Raw genomic sequence first — 16,779 nt, forward strand, 5'->3', positions numbered from 1 at the left:
TAGCTGAAAGTCAGGTTAACCAGGTCTGATCTGTGCCACTTTAGAAACAGCCTGCATTCTGCGATTTCTATTCAACTCACTCTCATTCCACATGCTTGCTTCATCAGTGCGCTGGAGAGTAGAGTAAAAACTGAATTCTTAAGCAGATCGAGAGCAGAAAATAAATACCGCTCACGCCTATTATATAGTTACGCTACATCCTTGAAACACTGACAACCCAATGTGTGGCGTGTGAGAGAGGTAGAGAGGAGTGGAGCGACACAAGCAGGTTATCTGCATTTACAGCACACTTATTTGTTTCTCCAAGCTGAATGTGCTCAATGAATTAACGCTATTTAACATGGCCATAGAAAGCTCTCAGAGAGACAGTATAGGCCGTAAGTACCACGTTGTGTTCAGAGGCGACAGAACAAGTTTTGATTAAAATTCTCCATTGCTAAGACAACAAAAGTCTCCAACAGAGCTGATAAAGAGTGTGCTCAAGAGACGACCTTGAGTCTAGACCAAAAAGAGAAAACAGCTTTTTTTTAATCATTATTATTATTATTTTGTGGTGCAAAAAGATTCATTCCCAAACACAAATTCCCTCTGTGAGAAATAAATATGTGATTTTTTTGAAGCCATGAAAAGTAAAAACAGGACCGAACACTAAAGAGGTCAAGAGTACAAAGCCTTGGTCAGGTTTTCAAATTCTATTTTCTCTGATTGTGTGGCTTTGTCTGCTGAAGAGTCTGTGCTTGCAAAACATCTGTGGGGTTTGTGGTTTTCTCTCTCTCTTTGTGTGTGTATAGGGATGTTTAAGACACTTCTGTTTTGGGATCAGACGTCCACTCGTTTCTAAGGCAACTGGCATGTCAGTGTGTATCAGGATAAGAATGAGCTCCTTTAAGAAAGAGCCAGCGGGGAAAAAGATTGGTGTGGAGTCGCAAGACACTGTGACTAAACTGATGGCATGAGACCATCTTTGCCTAAAACACATCTAGTTTAGCTCATTTCATGTTGTACACAACTGTGTACACAAATCTTCAAACTAATTTAAATGAGGCCTAGAGAAAATCAGACAATTATTTAGGCGTTGTTTTATAAAGGACTAATTTACAGTGTTTTTATTACACATCTAGCATAAATATTGTAAACTATTCATAATATATAAAGTACATCACTTATAGAGTCAATGTGAAAACCCTAAACCAGACCCTAATCCTTAATGCTACAGGTTTCGCCGGTTTCAATAAGTATACAATAACAACATGCATTTACTTTTGTCGAACTCATCCGTTTGCAATAATTCAACTTTTTAAAAGTGTTTTCAATAGCAGATTTTGATAAATTAGATTACCCACAATGCTTTAGAGACAATTTCACCAATTAGAGAGGTGCAGACAAATTTTATAATGTTAAAACACTTCAAAACATCGTGTTCCAGTCAGAAGGGCTCATATGCCGTAAAACCCTTCAGAGTGATAGCTTTGAAGACATTAGGGCATAGAGTCGAGCCTTTTTGAATTGAACAAGGACTATGGGGGACCGAAATGTCCATCAGTTGTACCCTTCGAATCGACCAGTTGAGCAGTGCTGTTACCAAGTGACCTAGCTGATAATAAATTTTGTGTGCTGCGTATGGAATGGCAACAAATGTTCCTTGATTATTATGCCCGAATGAGAGTAGATTCTGGCATATGGGAGAACTCTCATTCTGGCATAATAATCAAGGAACTTTGCTGCCATACCATGGCTGCAAGGAGCACAAAAAGGTTACGCAGGACCTGATAAAAATAACAACCTAGAAAACAGCAACTTGTCATTTTCCATTACTCTTTGTACATAATTTAACTACAGAAGAGCTAAGCTTTAAATAGGAAAATATAAACTCTTTTGAATTTTTTTGAGCGAGATCTGAATGGTCTAATCATATTTAATGTTTTATGCTAAATCAATCTAAGTGCTCCTGCCGGTCCTGGAGGTCGGCTGAACATTAAAAAATTCTAAGAGACTTGAATGTCCCTTGAGTGTTATTAGCCCTTTACAAAAAAAAATTATCTTTCATTGTTAAGAAAAGTTCATATAGCACTAAGTAGCATCTTTAAATATAAGAAAGTGCAAGTTGCTGTGTAATTTTGATCTCCTGATCAGATTCTCCCTGCACAAAAAATGCAACATGGCCAATTTTTTTTTATTACAACAACAAATATCCTTGTTTCTATCCCACTCATGCTCTACCTATTTATGCTTCCAGCTGTGATTTTGCCTACATCTTTGTCTAGCCATCAGTACAGTGTCTCCTGCAGCTGATTACAACCACAGCACATGGACAGAAGAACACTCAGCTGACAGACATCTTGTGTGCAGTCATCTGCACAGCAGCTCAACAGCACACAATCAATGCTGCCGCTTCATTCTCACATTACTCGTCATTACACTGTTCCTATTACGCTTCTGTAATTTTGTGAATGAGGTAATCTGAAAAAGTTGTTCAACTCTCCACAAATTCATTCTGTTGTCTGACCTTACAAATTCAGCTTAAAGTGAAAAATTAACATTAAATAAAATAAAGTTTTTTATTATCATTCACTCATACAAGGAGCCCAAATTATGACATGCACAGTGATGGCATAGAAAAAACATTTTACCACAATAAAAATTAAAAAAAAAAACTTTGACAGTTGACAGTTCTGAAAAACCTTTAGCATCCATAGAAACTTTAAATCTTCCAACTATAATTCTGAACCTCAAATCAGATTTATCTTAAAATCAGAATGTTAAAGGGGCCATGAACTGGCTTTTTAAATTGTTTTATTCTGGTGTCTGAGGTCCACTTATGAATTGACATGTTTTTTTTACTCTCAAAATCACCAGAACCTACTATTCTACCATGGTTTTTAAGGCCGTCTCAGGGAATGCACTGATTTTCTGGCGATCCATTTGGACAGCTTGGAAATAAATCCCCACTGCTATGGATATGGATAACAGTTCTCCCTATTGCAGTACTCCTTCAGTTTATGTGAGAAACTAAATGTGTCTGTCTCATCTAACCCTGTCACATGTGAATCATTGTGCGGAGCTACAGAATCTTATGTGAAAGTCTTTGATACTCCAGGGTCTGGTGTTTTCTGGGCATGATGTCAATAAAAGCTTTTTATTCAGAAACAAGGTCATTCACAGGTATGAATCTCACAAGGTACTTTAGTATGATGAATTCATATAAAAACACAAGTAAAAGTAAATGTCAGTTTATTACCCCTTTAACCTTTATTCTCAATTTAATTCTGAACACTGCAAAATGCTGCTCCAGCTAACTCAGCTACCAAACATATTAAGCAATATCGAATATATAAATATATTTATAATTACAGGACTGAAATATATACCAGCAAAAAAGTCAAGTATGTCAAAATTCCACCAGGATTTTCAAAATCAGCCTGTTGCTTTGGGTATCCTCCACCAGTTTATACAACAATACTTTCAAGAGGCTAACAAAATTGGGTTTTTACTCCCTCTCTTGATCCTGCACCTTTTCTCAAAACCACCCTAACCTGTCTTGCCCACTGCAAGCACTGAATCAAGATGTGTTTTTATTTAGTGGCACTGAATGGTTTTGGAAAAATGAGCCATGTCAGGATAGCAGGCCAAATGTTTGTCTCTCCTGACATCTTCCTTGATCTGAGGGGATTGTTTGTTGTGCGTGTGTGTTACTGAAAGTGGATGTGGCAGCTCTCTGAGGTTGAAGATGATAGTCAGTGTTCCTGGAGCAGGTAAACCAGAGGGGCGACACAGGTAGAACAGGCACACAGCTGGTCACAACATCCAAGTGAAGGACAAGGACATAAAGGCTTTAACATAGCCTGGCTACACACACACAATGAATCTAAACACATCTTCCTTTCTGGATGTCTGGTACGGCTCTATTAATCACGGCTCATTGTGTTGGTCAATAACCCACAGTTCTTGTCCTTCAAGGTCACTGACCTCGTCTTCTTCATTCACACCAATAGAGACAGCTTGTGGTTATGCAAAACTGTTTACCTTGTTTGAAATTTTAGCATCACACACACACACACACACACACACACACACACACATATATATATATATATATATATATATATATATATATATATATATATATATATATATGTAAGAGTAAAATACACCCACCTGTTCATTTGGAAAATGATGTGAGATAAACAGTTATCATCTGTCATTGTCCACTTCAGTTTTGAGAGGGTGGCCTTCAATGGAGGTCCAGCTGAACTGCAAATGTATAAATGGGTTAGTTAGATTATTCAGAGATTTTAATGCAATGCAGGATTTGTGTCCATATTGACAGGTCTTTAAGAATAACAGCATGTACCAAAATTGCACAGCTTCATGCAGAGTTTCAAAGCTCAAATTATTATATACATTTGTAATTAAAGGTGCCCTATAATAATATCTGGATCAAATAATAAGAGATAAAAAAATAAAAATAAATAAATAAATCACGATATCGATAATTATTAAAACACTTTTTAGCAATACATTTAAGAATATTAGGATTTTTTTACCCACTTTAATTTACCAACATTACTAAGGCAAATTGTTTTAATAGTCAAAAACAAAACAAAAAATTTTACAAAAAAATCTCATCTCTTTATAATTAAATAAACATACGTGTTAAAGAGACTCGTAACTTGATACATAAAATTAACCTAAGCTTTCAAGTAAAGGAACTAACCATCATTATTCAAATACTTGCTGCAACATTACAAATTGTGAAGTTGAATGACTACATTACCCACTATGCTAAAAAAACTTTCAGATGGGTAACTAGTGGCTGGGATGCAAAAGAAAAGAAACCAAAAAGCCACTCTAGCGACATCCTTACATCCTTTTTTATTTCCAATCTCCTCAATGCGGCAATAATTTTTGCATGTCTTGTTATTCTGACCTGAAGTAACAAAACTATAGTACTTCTTACCAAAACTTCATACCATTTTATGCCGTCATATATTTAAATGTATCTTTTGTTAATTTATTGTGTTTATTGTGAAATACATGTAGACTGCAAAATAAAGATATCTGAATGCTAGTTTAAGAATTGAGTCAAGGCTGATTTATATTTCTGCGTTAAGCACACGCATAGGCTCCGGTGCAGCCTTCCCATGGTTGCATAGCCCTCTTCATGGCTGACGGCGACACTGACAAAGACACTGACAAGCACCTTTTAAAAAAATTTAACTACATGTCGCAACAACACATAGCACAAGCTCTGTGCTTGGTCTGCTTGGTAGCTGTAACCAGTGTAGGCAGGACCAAGAGCCACACGAACCCGTTGGAGCGAGTGCTTACAAGTGTCGAGTCCTGTGAAGTAGCTCTAGATGAAAACTGTTGTTTTGTGTTTACCTTATGATTAATGTTGCTGCATGAAATGTTTGAAATCAGAAAAAACAAAACACCTGCAAAGAAACACAACACAGAGGAACATAAAAACCTCACTGCCAGCTAGAGTTTTGGAAGTGCTATCACAGAGCAACACATTCATCACCCCGATCATCACTCCGATCACTCGACGCAAAAGTATAAATCAGCCATCAGCCTCAGGTCTTACTAGCATTTTTTTCTGAAGTTAAAGAACTGTAAAACACTTCATTAAACATCATCAGTTTATGCTAATGTTAATATTAATTCCTGGCTGTGTTTTCTTTGACATTATACAGTAGCTTCAAAATAAACCACAATACATCTCTGTTGGTCTGACTTTAATTATAATTCAGCCTAAATCTGACTCACAACACAACTTGTGTGAGAGAAAAATAGATAGAGAGAAAGAGAGAAAGAAGGCTGCAAGCAGAGCAGAGCTCATTATTATACGCAACCCTTCCAAATATGGTCAATAAAGACCTTCTAATTCTGTTTTTATAGGAAATAACTGAGCATATCAAACCCTCTGGAAATTCTGTGAACTTATGTAAGCCACATACCTACTATATAGTTTTCTAAGAACAATTGAACTTATTGAATCAATGCAGTAAATGGCGCCTTTAAAAATAATTATGACTGCAACAACATGAATCCCATGAAATTACTCTATACACCCTTATTAACAAACATTCATTTAAAAATGTGTTTTTCATAGCACATACTGTAGGGCATCATTTTAACATGTAAAAAACCATGTCATGTGCAAGAACAATTAATCATTTATATTTAATACAATTCTTTGAAAAATAAAAAACTAATTTATGAAAATAAGACTCTCAGGCACTGTTCTCAAAGCATCTGTTGATCACAGGAGAGCCACAGTACCTGCAGCTCAGGGCGCAGTTCACACCAGATGCGTTCAGATAGTACCATATCCTTCATTCTCAGGCCTCCACAAACAAACGCATGCTAATCACAGCTCCCTCTCACATTCAGCTGCAAATGAGGTCAGGCTGCGGCCTCTTCCCCATGAACCCCTGTTTGATGTGGGCCACAATGAGAGGGTCTTCTCTACCACAAACATGAAACCCTAGCAGGTATTGTGTTGCCAGTATTGCATACAGATATGGAGAGAAAGTGTGATTTTTGAAGCAGGTTGATGCTGATTTTTGTTCCAACTGTGGCTAAACCAAGGCACTGAAACACGTGTATTACTACGGTCCAAAACTATAGCTTATTTATTTGCTCATGTTGTCACAAACCTGTATGACTTGCTCACTTCTGTGGAATGATCTTCTGTAAAAAATATCTACTTTGGCAAAAAAAATGACACTTAAAAGTTCTGCACCATTCCAAAAGACATTTCTTTTGTGTGTTCCACAGAAGAAAGACATACATGGTAAAAATATCAGTTAATAACAGTTTCACATATTTTTTTTTTACTCGTTAGTGTTTTGCATTCATTTACACCTTTATGCTGAATTATGTAACTCACTTACAGTGACATTTTTAGCAATTTGAAAGTACACTCACTGGCCACTTTATTAGGTACACCTGTCCAACTGCTCGTTCCAGCTGATAGAAAGGCAACAGTAAATCAAATAACCACTTGTTACAACTGGGGTATGCAGAATAACATCTCTGAATGCACAACACATTAAACCTTGAGGCAGATGGGCTACAGCAGCAAAAGACCACACCAGGTGCAACTCCTGTCCGCTAAGAACAGGAAACTGAGGCTACAATTGGCACAGACTCACCAAAATTGGACAACGGAAGACTAGAAAAACGCTGGTCTGAGGAGTCTTAATATTTCGCTGCGACATTCGGATGTTAGGGTCAGAATTCGGCATCAACAACTTGAAAGCATGGATTCATCCTGTGTTGTATCAATGGTTCAGGCAGATGGTGGTGGTGTAATGGTGTGGGGGACATTTTCTTGGCACACTTTGGGCTCATTAGTACCAATTGAGGAATATTTCCAGTACCTTGTTGAATCTATGCCACGAAGGATTAAGGCAGTTCTGAAGGAAAAAGGGGGTCCAACCAGGTACTAGTAAAGTGTACCTAATATAGTGGCCAGTGAATGTATATTTTACCCTGGTTTGTCATACAAATTACAGCACCACTACACGTACTTATAAACTATAGTACTAAATTAAATATATAAATATATAAATAAACATATATACGTGTGTGTGTGTGTGTGTATATATATATATATATATATATATATATATATATATATATATATATATATATATATATATATAGTATTTAATATAATTTTTTTAAAGTCCTACTAAAAAATAAATAAATGTCATCTTGTTAAAGTTTACATTTACATTTTCTACATCAAAGAGCTGAGATTAAGATATAATCTTATATAATTAATATAATTAAACAGAAATCACCAGTGAATGACAAAATAGTAAACATCTCATTAATGCATATTTTTACCATGAAGGCTTGGAATGACATACAGACGCATTTTTTTCATTTGTGAGTGAATTATAAGAAATACTAAACATTTCATTCATGATGGAAACATTCTCTCTATTCTACCAAAAGTACCAGGTTTGGTTTCATTGACAAAAGCTGGCCTTAATTAAACTGGCTAATTGCTATTGACAGTCTGGTTCTTGGTTTCAACATATATGCATCACATATACACTATGACCATCATCTGTTTTGTGCTTTTCCTAGAGCCCCAAAAAAACATCTTCAAATGTGCATCTAATCCAAAAACCCAAATCTAAATAGCTGCTTGTAGAAAAGCTAGTATTCGATCTGCCTGTCTTTCTCACATTCAAGAACTGAGCCAGAGGCACAGAGACCAGAGTGATTAATGGAAATTTGTTTACTTGTGGCCATGCTTTCCGTCCAACTACTGCTAAAGCTGGGCTAAATGTGCCCCATTGATTTCCTCATTACCTTCAGCCTAGTAAACAAGCAGGCAAACCAGGCTGCTTATGTACCAGCAATTACAGCATCCACTTCTGCATTATACTATCACTACTGCCTTCCTTGGTAAGCTGATGACAAACGTCTAGCAGGAAATGTATAATAAACTATAGTTGCAGATAAGTGTAATATGCATGACAAAAGAACAGACGACTTTAAATGGAAAGTTCCTTTTTTTGTACCAGAAATGTGCATGGAGAAAGCTGATTCTTCGAAACTTCTTTTGTGTTCAACTGCAGGAACTGCATATACCTGAGGGCCAATGAAGTCAAACGGTCTGCAATTTCAGTTCAAACTGAACACTTTTAAAACTTTATTACCCTGACTGTGGAAATCAGATTCTTTCTGGGAACTTGTCGTTTTCTTTCAGTTTTTGTTTTGGATCAAATAACCAATTCACCAATTGATATAATAATGTAAGTAATAATGATCAAGTAAGTAATAATAATGATATGAACCAGATTCTTTTTAATGTGTAAAGTATATAAGGTGATGAACAAGATTTTATAAACCCACCTTTTTACAGAAACCCTAAATAGAGCACTGTATGGAGTGGCAAGCTTATCATATTGGGAACACATGTACAGTTGAAGTAAGAATTATTAGCCCCCCTGAATTATTGGTCACACTTTATTTTGATGGTCCGTTTGTTGAATTTAAGTTACATTGCCTCTACATGCCAACTCATTGGATTATAAGTGGACTGTTGGGTTGGGGTTAGGGTAAGTTTAAGTTGACATGTAATTGCAAAGTTTCTAATAGTCAGTTAAATGTGTTGAAGAAGCAGTATCAACAGATGTCAAGCAGACAGTCTACTAATACTCAAGTGGACCTTTAAAATAAAGTGTTACTGAATTATTAGCCACCCTGTTTATTTTTCCCCCCAATTTCTGTTTAACAGAGGGGCGATTTTTTTCAACACATTTCTAAACCTAATAGTGTTAATAACTCATTTCTAATAATTGATGTATTTCATCTTTGCCATGATGACAGTACATAATATTTTACAAGATATTTTTCAAGACACTAGGCAGGTTAGGGTAATTAGGCAAGTCATTGTATAACGATGGTTTGTTCTGAAGACAGTCAAAAATATATAACTTAAAGGAGCTAATAATTTTGACCTTAAAATGTTTTTTAAAAATAAAAAATAACTTTGATTCGAGTCAAAATAAAACAAGATTTTTTTCAGAAGAAAAAATATTATCGGACATACTGTGAAAATTTCCTTGCTCTGTTAAACATCATTTGAAAATATTTAAAAAGAAAAAAAACTCAAAGGGGGGCTAATAATTATGACTTCTTATGCCTGTATATTGGCGTGTTTTAAATAGGATTGACTGTTGGAAACAACTGAATGTTAGATTTGATAAAGTATAGACTGACTGAGAGCAGATCTTTGCTGGCTCGAGCTTGAACCATTTCAAATGAACTAATTATTCATATGACAACGAAACATTACTCTGGACCATTTGTGGATTATAAACTTCAATGTGGTCATATCATTGGCCCATGGACATTTTCTGCTTGTTATCATACTGTTTCATAAATGTAACAAGGAAATTCAATCATAACTTAATGTTAAAACAGCTATCATAACATTATTTATCAAAATTTGGCTTTTTTTTTTTGATTGTCGGAAGCTATAGAAATAAAAAAATGTACAACAGAAAATATGTTGGGGGCATTGTTTTTGTTTACATCCAACAAAATGGTCTATAGTTTATATATAGAGATTGTTTTTGGAAAATTATGAATCAACTCTATTCTAAGGAATTAAATTCTAAAGAAAACACTTTAAGAAATGCACCAGTGTCCATGATATATAATGTACAGCAATGTAAAGCAATGGTCAATAAAACATTGTGGACATACAGAGAAATGAAATGTTGTGTCTCACAAGACAACAGTGCTACTGTATGTGAATTAATTATAAAATACAAACACAACACATGGACATAACAGCAATTAAAAAAAAACCTATGCATACTAACATATAATAAAAGACACTTAACAATACACATACGGCATGCTATGCAATACAAGTTTATGAGACTGAAAAATGTTGTACAGGATATTGTGTATAAGACAGGTATTAAAGGTGAATATTGTGCATAAGAGTTATTTAAGGTTAAAGTAATGTGTGTAACATGATTGTGGTAAATTTATAGTAAACCTCATTTTCCTTATTGACTTCTTGTAAGATGGAGTTTAGATAAAGTGTCAAGTGCATAAGAGAGAAGAGTGTTTCTACAGGTGGTTTATCAAGCCCCATTATTAGAATAAAGCACAATTTGAAATTCACAATGTTTCCAAATGACAAATGTGCAAACTAGTGAAAGAGTCAGAGACATTTCTCAGAGTGACGAGAAACCCATACTGTTTTGGAACAACATAAAGGTGAACACAAATAATTTGGTTTAGCTAAACTCATAATATTGTGATGCTAATTAAATCAATAGCATTTAAAATGATTGATTTATAAGTTATAAATAAAAGAATGAAAAACATAAGTGTATTATTTTTATTGTACACAAACCACCATGAAGTTAAAAAACATTTACTGTGCGGATTGGGATACAAATACCAGCCAAACTCTAACTATTACAGAGTACAACTTCCCACAAACAGTCAATGTCATTTCCTTCTTATAAGAAATAAATGTATTTATGAACTGCCAACCCTTGCTCTTTTTAAACTTGATCTTTAAGTATCCAAATATATTTGGCCTCTTGAGTTTTCTCTTGGCAGCATCATTTAAAAATGTAATCTTTTGAAAGTTCTCAGACCAGAAAGCATTAAAAACAGACTGAAATCTAAAAACGAAAGACCGAAAGAGAAAAAAAGAAAAGAAAACAGAGAAATAAAGAGAGGTAGACAGTGAGAGACAGAGAGGTCTATTGGAGTGCAGTGGGCTATAAGACAGGTCCATTCACACAGATCTAAGCTGACCGTCAGGCTGTGCTTGAGCGCACTCACCCGGGCAGCAGCACACAGGCCACAATCACAAAGTTAACCAGTCAACTCCATTACAGTGCAAAGGGGCGTGCCTGGACCTGCCACTCCAAAGAAAGCAGGCAGGCTGACAGAGAATATTAATTACCTTTAAATGAAGTGGAAGTCTCTTTATTGGACGTCTGGTGCTGGGTTTGTTATTGCTGGTTTGAAAAGGCCAATGGCCCTTTGGTCTCGCCGTCTTTGAAATCCTGTGGACATTGGTCAGTGGGTCGAATTAGCAGACAGAAGAGTTTCTCGCTTCTCTGAAAGATCCATATAAATTCCTGAAGGAGGATAACTATAGTGATACTAATTCAAATTATCCTAACGTTCACAACACAACTATAACGTCAACTGATGAACAGTATAAACACTGACAGACATTCAAAATGCAACTTGTTTAAGACAGTTTTGCTTATTTGAAAAAGACAAACAATGATTAGATTTTAAAACAAAATCATCTGTTGACTGTATTTGTTTTGTTTTTGTAATGGGGCTAAAATCAAATCCATATATAGGTAATTGGCTTTCAATTAGGGGTATCGGTATATCGGAACATCATTTCTGTTTGAAAGCAAGTCTGAAACAAAAACTTCTGGCACAATATTTTCCTGCTCCACTTTACAAATAATGAGTGATTGGAGAAATCAGTCACAACAGACACATGGCATGTCGATCAACAACTACATATTCAAAATTCAGTCTTTCATTTTCCTTTGGCTTAGTCTTTATTTCTGATGTCGCCACAGAAAAATGAACCGCCAACTATTCCAGCATATGTTTTACACAGCTGATGCCCTTTCAGCCACAACCCAGTACTGGGAAACACCTATACACACTCATACACCAGAGCCAATTTAGTTCATTCAATTCACATGTACCACATGCCTTTGGACTGTGGGGGAAACTGGAGCACCCAGAGGAAACCTACACAAACACAGGGAGAACTGCTGGGACTCGAAACAGACCTTCTTGTTGTGAGGCGACCATGCCACCCACATCAAAATATGTTGTCACAACTTTCAGTATTTGCTTTAAACATTATCAATTTACATATTCTATGGAATGTAAGGTTTAAATAACCCTCTACAATGTGAATGAAATAATCAGATTTATTTAGTTTATTTTGTTTACCATCACTAACAACTAATTAACGAACATACCAACTAGCACATTATTTTCAAACAAAGCCAGAGATGAAATCTGTGCATCTCAGAAAAACACAGCAGGGTGTCCTTCAAAAGTCCCTTTTGAGAAAAGTCTGTTCACTTGGCAGCCATATTTGCAATGCCTCCACCCTCCAGGCACTTCATACAATACCAAGTCCAATCTTAATGAATGGGGAATCCTGAAATCTTGAAAACTGCTTGATGAATTGACACTGTTTCAATGTAACGAGAGGCCATGGTTAATAACACAAAAAAACAGAGACAGAATCTGGAGCAATGTTTACAGGATGACACTGAAAGTACATAATAATGTTGCAGAATGTCATTTCTCCTGTCAAGTTCAACACAGCCAATAGTTGCCACACAACAGGGCTTGCCTTAACGAAATGAATCTGTAAAAACCCCTCCCATAAACAACCACATATTTATCAGGATTGATGATTGGTTATTTCGATTGAAAATCAGTACTTCCCCATTTACAGTAATGCGAGTGAATTTCATGATGTGAATCAGTGGTTTAGTGAATCAAACGAACAGTCCAAAACCAACTACTCAGTAGGTACTGCATTTAAATTAAAACACACTATTCTTCCATTAGAAAAAGTATGTTCTATACCAGTGGTTCTCAAACTGTGGTACGTCTACCACTAGTGGTACGCTGGCTTTCTTCTAGTGGTACGCGGAGGAATCAAATATGTCATATGTACAAGCAACATATTTCAAAATTTAGCAAAAATGATTTATATATGAATATGATGAAATATAGCCTATATTTATGAGGTCAAAGCAACATTTCTAGGTTTTGATGAATAGGCTACTATATATCAATACTTTACATTTAAGTCTAGTTGTTGTTTTTGTTTCACTTTTTAAGAACAGTAGCCTACCATTTTTAATGAACTTTTAAAAGCACATTTTAATTTAAACGTAGACATTTTATTTTGTTTGTTTGTTTGTTTTTACCTGTAAACACAGTCAAGTGTTAGTTTTTATGTTCAATCTATTTATAATGTTTAAAGTGGCTGACAATAATAAATCTTCTTAATCACAGGAATTAAACTGAGTTGTTGCTGAAATTTGCAGAGCTGTAGCTGCTTCATTGGGCCTACTATCCTACTGTATTTCAATACTAGTCGTTATGGTGGTACCTGGAGAGAAATTTTTTTTTTCTGAGGTGGTACTTGATGAAACAAAATTGAGAACCACTGTTCTATACAGTATGAATGTGAGTAGTATAAATGGAACTTGGATATTCTACAAACACCATTTTGTTATCAACACGTGACCTACCCACATCAGGTGGGTCGCTTCACTCCTATTCATGAATCTCTCGCAGAGCATTATGGAATAGCGCAGCATGCATTGCATGCACACTTCAGAATGTCGCCAAAAGCAGTAGGTCATCCGGTTACTTCTCACATACTGTTTTTCGAATTCTATGACTTCAGACATGCAACTTGTCTCACATACTGTTTTTAGCATACTATATGGAAGTATGCGATTTCGGAAGCAGCTAAAATCACCTCCTTTCTTTCTAAATCAGGGGTGCCCAAACTATTTTGTATGAAGCGCCAAACACCAAATATCATTGAGAGCCGTGGGCCAAAGATAGACATATATTTTACAATAATTTTGCAATGGGTAATTTCCTAATTCATATAATTTTTTTTTTAAATATTAAAAAATACATTGAAAAAATACTTTGAATCATTTCAACTACTGCAGTATAACTTTTTGATTATACCAATAAATACACACACACACAAAAAAAATCACATTTATTAACATAGTGGAGTTCACTGCTGAATACACTAGTCAAGCAGATTCTGCCTTTGCCTTGCTTCATTCACGAAAGTCTCTGCATTATCCTCTGTCTGTCGTCTGTTAATTTTAAACAAAATCTGATTAATTTACTTCATTTAAATTGAAATGTTTAATTTCAGACAGCTTTTTTTGTAGCTTAACAATAAAATAAACATATAAAAGGTTACATTAAATTTGAAATTATAATATCTAAACCATTTTCAGATGGAATGATGGGCCAAATCAAAGGTTACCATAAGCAAACTTTGGCCCATGGGCCCTAGTTTGGGCATCTCTGCTCTAAATGAATCAGCTATTTTTTTTCTTTTGTCCAAATCAAAGATTAATAAATGATGAAATAAATGATAAGAAACAAAACGGCTGCAAACAACAGGGCTATATTTGCTATATTTGTAACATAAAATATATAATGCTGTATTTTTCATTTATGACAGGCCTAAATCAGTCAAAGCACCAGCACAAAAACATCCAGATTACCGATCCTTAAATTACAGTTTATAGTTTGTTTTTCTCAACATAACTTTCCTGTGTACACAAGAAGCTCATTATGTGCATCCATGTACAACACATATAATCCATAATGACATAATCTGTAGTCTTCCACATTACCCGTAGTAAATATCCTCATAAACCAGAACAACAACAGTAGGCGCCTCTCTGGCTATTATTACAAACACACACACACACACACACACACACACACACACACACACACACACACACACACACACACATTTAATTCCTTCCAGCCTCCTCATGTGAGGAGACAAACAAAGCACCAGAGTCTGATCTTGAGATGAAGACGACGCCTGGGATTCAGTGTCTGTGAATGAGATTAAATATTAATCCTACGAGGAAAAAGAACATGCTACAGGTAGCCTTTTAAGCTCCTTTTGTAAGAGGTCTTTTTTACACCTCTTTTCTCAACACTGAATAGACTCTTTTCCTCCTCCTTTTCTCTCTGTCTCATTCTATTGAAGAAATTGTTCCCTAAATACATGCTATTAGAATATGTGTATAGGTGAGTAATAAGTTATTAGTTGCAATTACTGGTCATCTATTAGCGGAGAATAATAGGCTGATTAGCCGCAAAGCCTTTTAACTTCAGAGGAAGTAATTTAAAGATGGCTGTCCTTTCACAAAAAGAAGAAAAGAGCTGCTCGGTGAATGATACACCCGCCTATTGCACAATAGTGGAGAACAACCCCATCATAATAGCATAACCATGATAGCACAGAAAACTAATACAATCAATAGGAAGAATATCTCCATAATTTTCACGCCGTGTGAGCCGAAAGCTGCACGGAGCACTTCACATGGCCAGGAATCAATCCACAGAATATGCAACCAGCTGTATAGAAAATCTACAGAATTGAAATACAAGTCGCAATGTGCTTTAGGTTGACAAAATGAATTATTGTATATAAAATAATACTAATAAAAAAAGTCTTTTTTTTTTTAGACGCAATACAGAAAATCCTGACATTTTTTCGATGCATCAACAGGCAGCTTTAAAAGGAAAAACAACAAAAAAACACCTTCCTTGCATTGTTCCAAGATCTTTCTTTGTGCATCAAGGACATCTATTCACACAGACTACAATCACTTCAGGCAATGAGACCAAACATTTCAGCTTGCTTTCATTTTTTTCCCAACGTAAAACAAAAGCACAGACTTTAATTGAGATGTTTTCATCTTTATCGCATTGTATTCAAAAAGAAAACTGTAACAATATGCCAAAAATCTTTTCCAAACAAATATTAATGTGCTTCATCGTTCTTGCATACTTTACAACTGAAAACGACTGTGAATAGGAGTTGTGGTTTTATATGATGACAGATATTCGCCATGTTTATAATGATGAAAGTATTGGAACATATCTTATTCACAACTGCATACATTTAAAAGTTGCAGTTTGTTTTTTTTTTTGTTGGAAACTAACAAAAATGGTTAATGCCTGTTAGGTTACAAATGTGTAAAGGCTTGTTACCATCCATAGGTTCACAATAATGCATTACAATTATAAAGTATTACTTTCGAACACATTTCAAAATAGCTCGTGTTTCCTTTTTGTTGTTGTTTTGTTACGCCCCACAAGGTAAATTAAACCTAAATATTGGATGATAAAGGAAGTGATATCTGATTTGATTTAGCCAACAAAGGCTTACTGGAAATACGTACTTCAGCTTACATTTTTGTGGAACCACAAAAACATAATTCAACATACATTACGTTTGTCTGCAGTTTATAGTAAAAATAAATGCTAGGGGGTAGTTAACGCCAACAACTTATGTTCTTTTTCACAATAATTATCTTTACAGGGACATATTCAACCCAGCCTCATTCTGATTACGTAGCCATACATACATTTCTGGAGAGAGCAAAATACGTCCCAAGAGCTACATTTTTTTTTTGCCGTTTTTGT

General features: G+C 35.3%; 1 long non-coding RNA gene across 14 annotated transcripts in view; it reads right to left on the bottom strand.

Annotated features, from left to right (window-relative positions):
* LOC137487925 (uncharacterized) overlaps window positions 1-16,779 on the bottom strand; it is an 84,090-nt gene that overhangs the window by 25,822 nt on the left and 41,489 nt on the right. For 7 of the 14 annotated variants that reach the window (XR_015511646.1, XR_015511657.1, XR_015511656.1 and 4 more), the window contains 2 exons: window positions 11,468-11,570; window positions 4,156-4,251 (listed from right to left, as the gene is read on the bottom strand). This is a non-coding gene — a long non-coding RNA (uncharacterized LOC137487925). The remainder of the gene's footprint in view (window positions 1-4,155; window positions 4,252-11,467; window positions 11,571-16,779) is intronic. The other 7 variants (XR_015511649.1, XR_015511653.1, XR_015511650.1 and 4 more) reach the window with 1 other exon arrangement.

The sequence above is a fragment of the Danio rerio genome, chromosome 16 (assembly GCF_052040795.2).
Source record: "Danio rerio strain M-AB ecotype USA chromosome 16, GRCz13ab, whole genome shotgun sequence".
NCBI lineage: Eukaryota > Metazoa > Chordata > Actinopteri > Cypriniformes > Danionidae > Danio > Danio rerio.